Raw genomic sequence first — 7,413 nt, forward strand, 5'->3', positions numbered from 1 at the left:
CTGAAATGATCCGAAACCACCCCGTAACTCATCCCGAACCTCCCGGACACAAACCATATATGATTTTAATCATAAAACATGCTACAGACCTGCTCGCGCACTCAAAACACTGAGAAGAGGTCGTCTTGACCTGATATTGACCATGGTCAAACTCCAAATTCTTAACTTTACTAGTCTCTCAACCAATGATCCAAAATAAGCCAAAGCCGTTCGAGACCCCGTCAAATCAAATCGACAAGTCCCAAAACATTATACAAATTTAGTCGAGGCCTCAAATCACATCAAACAACGCCGAAACTATGAATCGCGCCTCAAATCGAATTATGAGTTATGAAATTTCCAAATCATATAATTTGCGCCAAAGCGTATCAAATCAATCCGAAATGACTTCAAATTTTACACACAAGTCATAAATGACTTAATGGACCTGTTTCAATTTCTGGAATCGAAATTCGAGTTCGATATCAACCAAGTCAACTTTCGGTCAAATTTATGAATATTTCAAAACTTTAATTTTCTAACTTTTCGCCAAAATGCGCAAAATCGTCCTACGGACTTCCAAATCCAAATCCGGACATATGCCTAAGTCCGAAATCTCCATACGAAGCTATTGAAATCATAAAAATTCCATTACGGAGTCGTTTGCCCAAAATTTAAACCTCGGTCAACTCTCCCAACTTGAAGCTACCGAATTGAGAATTTTCCTTCCGAAACAACTCCGAACATCCCGAAATTCAATTTCGACCACAGGTACAATTCATAATACATGAAATTAAGCTACTCAAGGCCTTAAAACGCAGAACGACGTGCTAGAACTCAAAATGACCGGTCGGGTCGTTACATTCTCCCCCACTTAAACATACGTTCATCCTCGAACATGCTAAGGACTACCCCGAAGTTGTCCAAAATCACTGAGGACTACCCCGAAGTTGTCCAAAATCACTGTTTAATACCTCGTGCAGCTACCCGTACCACCACAACCCACGTGAGCACATCAGCTCTAGCTAGACTGAAGATCCTCCCCTTTTATTTATTCTATAATCCTTAGAACTAACTTCCGACATCCAAAATTCTCTAAAAGACCTAATTCCAACATACGAATACCGCATCAATCACCAGACATTATACCCAACATGACCATGCTCCTCTGCTGAAATCACACCATGCACCACATAAGTCGCTTGACCATAATAATATCCTCCGACCACAATAAACGCAATCTTATGAACTCGATGCCCGCAATACACCTCATAACACATATAAGCCTTGTTCCAACTCTCGCAATACTGCCATGATGGAAAAGATATGTAGAAACTCATAACCATATGCCGAATCAACAAATCATTGAGTCTCTCCCCTTGACAAGAACCATTACCTCATTCTGAACTGAATAACGATATTTTCTCTTTAATATACCTTACATAAATTTGATTGCACCAATTTCAGGTCAAATAACCTCGTATTACCTAGTACACACTGCTCTGGCAATGAGCCACCTCAAACACTGACCAAAACCTCATATGACGCCATCGATATGCCAACAGTTACAACTTGAATTTGAAACATAAGGAAGAACGAACTCTGGAAAAGAACAACCTAGCCCACGTAAGGAATAAAACGGTCGAACAGATGCTATGAACCCTTATCAGAGAATGAGAAACAAAATATACAAGGATAGATATAGGGAACCGTACTCAACATCTCACTGTTACGGCGTGCAACCCGATCCACACATAATACCGTTGCGGCGTGCAACCCAATCCAAACATGACACCCGTGGCGGCGAGCCACCCAATCCACTCATAATAATAAAATAGAAGATACCCATCAAGCCATAATGCTTATACCTACGAAATACCGAATATCGACCACAAGCACGCCAAGTGAAAAAATACAACCCTGGGGAGACGGATAGCGCCATATGCCACAAAAACCAAGAACAACTAAGGTGCGATAAATGACCTGAATCTCAAGAGCCATCCTGCTCATATAACACCACAAGTTACACGGAGCCACAACACATGTGCAGATAATCAAGTTGTCTCACAACCCATATGGTACAATAGAGTATTACATGGAATAGCTGACGATGGGAATAACATCCAACGTTCAAAGACTCCTCCATAAGCAACGCTATGCTGAATAAACACATCTGACCTGATATAGAGCACACATTCATATTAGACCCATAAACGGACCTCGAGCTGATTTTGATCATATCATACTTGGCCAACACCCTTTCAAGGATCCACAATAGCCTTATTCATCACACACACGAGCATCCGTCCAATCCGGAACCAACTTCCATAGTCCACAACAAAATGAATAGAGCGCCCTTCAAGCATAAGCTCTCACATTAGTGATAGTACCAAAATCTCCATACTTGGTTTCAATCCTTAACAATCAAGTGACTAACATGTCACACTTATACAAATTTCCCCGTGGGATACGCTCCCACGACTTTCCATACCAGGTAACAAATTCTGCACATCCATACTACCAACTATACCAATTCTGCAAAAAAAATCAAGAATCCACAATCTGGCACACAAAGCCTCTTACATAGGACACCGTCCTCAGGTGACATTAAAGGAAATGCCTGCTTAACCTAAACACCTGAATTTTTCCCTACTCATCCGAGCTCGTGACACTCTTATCAACACCGGGTCGCAACCTTGATCCTCAACTTCCAATTCCCATGCCGCTCACTACACCCATCATGTCGCTACGCGAGAGTACAAGAATTCATCATAACCCCTGAACTACTAGTAGAATAGACACTTCATTGGCTAGAAACCTTTCACTTAACTCATTTCAGAAGAACCATGGCAACACACAACCGAATTCTCATAACCACAGAAAATACAAACCTCCAATTGTGGTCTAAACTACCATAACTCTTCCGGGATCCATCTACACATAGTAGGCCATTACAATTAAATACCTCCAAATCAATCAAGTTACGGCGGTTGTCAAGCCCACTCGTACAACCACAAACCAAATGTATAACTCACACACCGAAGGAACTGATCATTGCCACAATCATGCTAATTCAACCATTACTAACCGACCAAACTTCTTCCAATTTACTCTTGACTTGCCTTAGAATTAATAATAGCTCCATTCAAAACATAATGTAACCCAACAACACTCATCCCGCGTGACCCACCAACTCACGAGAGATCCTTTACGAATACCCACGAACCATCTCATACCCAATTCACGAGATCACATCATCTCAATACACATGAACCATCTCATATCCTCCTTATGCGCATAGTAGTACCTCCAACTGGTACACCCATTCTGAAAGATCCTCTACGAATCCGAAGTTGTTTCCTCCCATTCCTCCAATACTGCACCGATTATCCAATGATAACCTAAAATATTCCAAGTCACGTTCATCATCCACTGCGAAAATTCCCTCCTTAACCACACAACGGATCCGAAATCCTTAGGCACTGCATATAAATTCTTGAACCCACTAGGACTATTGTTTGGAGTCACCTACTTTCACCTGATATCGAATATAACCAAACTCCAAAACTCTGCAAACCCTCTCAAGGAAGCTACCAGCTGAATTTTTTTCCTTTTACATTACACCCACAAGAAGCATAAACTCTGAGTCTTCCCAAAACCTGCACCTGAATCGATAAGGCAAAGTATAGCACACCTCCATTAAGTTGTTCGCTGGAATTCCCCTGATGTTTTATTCTCCTAGTCATAATAACCCACCAATGCACAGATAAACAGAAACCGCACAAGCAGATAACCACACGATCCAATCGTAGATGGTGGGCTCCCTCACTTAGCTTTAAGCTACAATCACATAAATGTAGAACTCACAAGATTCCCCCTTCTCAATTTACCATGACCTCGCACCGTTAACCCGCCAAATTCCTCGAAATCCCTTGTTAAACTTTTCATGAACATTCTGAATTATTAGCCACAATAGCATATTCGACCTTCTGTCGGGGTGGTAAGTAGAACTCTTCGTAGAAAATGCATCAAAATCGTGCAACTGCTAACTTGCTCACATGAGATAACCCACCTGTGGAATACCATACCGACATCTTTCAACGACGCTGCAGTGGGTATAACTCACCATGAAAATAAGTAAACCCTCCTGAGCCTATGCTCGTCCACCGGCTGTACAAGTCTGCCCATTCCCTGTTGACACCAACTGAAAGTCCGACAATACACTCCAAACTCAAAGTCATGTTGCATCCATAACGATAATCAAGTTTTCACACCCCTTTTCTTTTCAAGCAAACTCCTTTCTGCCATATTCAATGTTTTGTCCGTGCAGTAGCCTCCATACCAAATAAAATTCGTAGACCTAGTCATTGTCCACCATAATTCCCAAATCACTCTAAACTCTTCTCAAGGCATGTGGCCATCCTAACACAGAACCCATATGCTACTCTGCCCCTACCACTTCGGTTATACCATCTCCTTTAAGCAACTTCTCGACCTTTACTCTTCATACTTGACCTGCTAGGAATCCAACCATTGCGAGACATCTCCCACCATGTTCTTCCTCATCCTTCGCTGCCCAAATATTGCCTCAAATCAAATCCATACTTACGGCAACTGAAATAATAATATGCTACCAACTCTAAGCCTCCTCGAAGACCATCTTTCTCGAGCCATCAACATTAGAAACGCCGACTCGATTCTGAAACCGCTACACACTTCCATCTCTGATAACTGCTTCTCAGGAATTATTTCACAACACACTGCCTCGAAGGCAAATCAAAGAAGATAATAACACCGACAAACCTTAATGTGTTCAAACAAGGATGACGACACCACATCACAAATGAGAATTCTACCACGCTCGAAGATATCAAGTCTCGTTACTCCATCAACCAAAGCCTGAATATCTATAGTCCGATTACCTTTCTTCTAATGGAGTTAAATGCCGAACCTTTAAACCATGCACTGAGAAATCCTCCTTTCGAGTCATTCACTGCCTCGACGCATAAATAAGCACCCTACCACTACACCAACATTATGCGATAATAACGCATAAACATTATAATAACCTGTGCATAGCCCCGAAACCATAGGAAATACAGATACTGGGCTAAAATGACAGAACACCATTCAGCAAGGCGATGATAATAGTCTGCCTAAATACGCAGGGAGAAACATCTTGCACTACATCTGCAGTACCACTACAACTCCTCGATGTCAATTGATAACAAGTGCTCGATGTCGCATAAGATTGAGTAAGAAAGAAATAAAGGCATAAGCCTCAAAGGAATCAAATCGCACGACGAGAAAATCATAAAGGGAAGTGCTCCTAACAGTCCTATAGCCTCTCAAAGATAAGTACAGACATCTCTGTACCGATCCATAAGACTCTACTAGACTTTCTCATAACTCGTGAGACCTAAGTGAACCTAACGCTCTGATACCAAGCTGTCACGACCCAAAATCTACTAAACATCGTGATGGCGCCTAACACCACCGTTAGGCACGCCAACAATGAATGATCAGCTTAATTACTCATTTTAGTATTTTGAAATCATAATTTTCCTAATTAAATTGTTTGATATAGAATTTACATAGTAAATGATAATATTTTCACAACCACAATAACGAACAACCCGTAGGAACCCCCAAAACTCAGTGTCACAAGTACATGAGCATTTTCTAAGGAGTACAATGATAATACAATATCTATCTAGGATGTAAATAAGACAGGATAAAATAAATAGTACAATGGAGACTCGGTGGACTGGGATGCGTAGCCTGAGATGCAGCTCACATAAAATCTCCTTAACAGATGCGCCTACGCGCCAAGATGATCACCAAATGACATGTCAGATCCTGCACATTTAGTGCAGAAGTGGAGCATGAGTACGTAAATCAACGCGTACCTAGTAAGTATCTAGCCTAACCCCGGAGAAAGTAGTGACGAGGGGTTGACATCGACACTTACTAGAGGCCCAAGTAAATAATATGATAATCCATAATAGATATGAAGTGCACAGCAATAGTGAAGTAAATCTGTATTTCATAATTTTCCAATTATTTCTTTTAAAGCATAAATTTCTCGATCTTGTATTCTATCTTAATATCTCAGAAAATGCCAAGTGTCAATACCAAATAAATAAGAAATACCATAAAATGCTGGGCATCAGCGGAAGTTTTATCTCGTGAATACTCGGACTACTAATGATATCACGCACGATTCTGCCGAGATCGCTCGGTCCGATAAAGAATAGTGTGGACACTGCCAAAGTTTAGACAGGAGACTTACCTCACTCTGAAGTTCCATAACCAGCTCAAACGCCACTCTAACACCTAAAAACGGATGCCCGTCGCTCCAAAACTAGTCAAACAATGTACAAACCAATAAAAATATACTCGTAATAAATCAATTTATAATAATTTCCAACTCCGCTCGAAAAGTCAATAAAGTCAACCCCCGATCCCACGTGCCCGGAACCCGATAAAACTCACAAAATTCGACAACTCATTCCGATATGAGTTCAACCATACTAATTTTATCAAATTCCAATAACGAATCTACCTCCAAATCTTCATTTTTTTGTTTTTGAAAGATTTTGCCAAAAATCTCATTTTTTCCAATTGATTCACTAATAATTGATGAATATAACCATGAAATTATGAAATATAATCACTTTCGGATATAGAACACTTACCCAAGTCAAAGTCGTGAAGAACTCCTCAAAATCGCCCAAAACCGAGCTCCAAAATCCAAAACCAAAATGGAAAAATGACCAAGTTTCGGTCCTTAAGTCTTCTGCCCAAGTTCGCATTTGCGAATGAACAATAAACTCCAATGAACCGTGTTCGCAATTGCGAATGAACGGTGCATCACCAGAAACCAGCAAACCCAAACTTCTCCGAAATGATCCAAAACCATCCCAAAACTCATCTGGAACCTCCCGGACACAAACCATATATGAATTTCAATCATACAACATGTTACGGACTTGCTCGCTTACTCAAAACACTGAAAAGTGGTCATCTTGACCCGATATTGACCATGGTCAAACTCCAAATTTCTTAACTTTACTAGTCTTTCAACCAATGATCCAAAATACGCCAAAGCCCCTCGGGACCCCGTCAAATCATACTGACAATTCCCAAAACATGATATAAACTTAGTCGAGGCCTCAAATCACATCAAACAATACCGAAACTACGAATCGCGCCTCGAATCGAATTATGAGTTATGAAATTTCCAAATTCTATAATGTGCGCCGAAGCGTATCAAATCAATCCGGAATTACTTCAAATTTTACACACAAGTCATAAATGACATAATGGGCTTGTTCCAATTTCCGGAATCAAAATCTGAGCTCGATATATTATCAACCAAGTCAACTTCTGATCAGATTTATGAATATTTCAAAACATCAATTTTCTAACTTT

The sequence above is a fragment of the Nicotiana tabacum genome, chromosome 23 (assembly GCF_000715075.1).
Source record: "Nicotiana tabacum cultivar K326 chromosome 23, ASM71507v2, whole genome shotgun sequence".
Taxonomy (NCBI): domain Eukaryota; kingdom Viridiplantae; phylum Streptophyta; class Magnoliopsida; order Solanales; family Solanaceae; genus Nicotiana; species Nicotiana tabacum.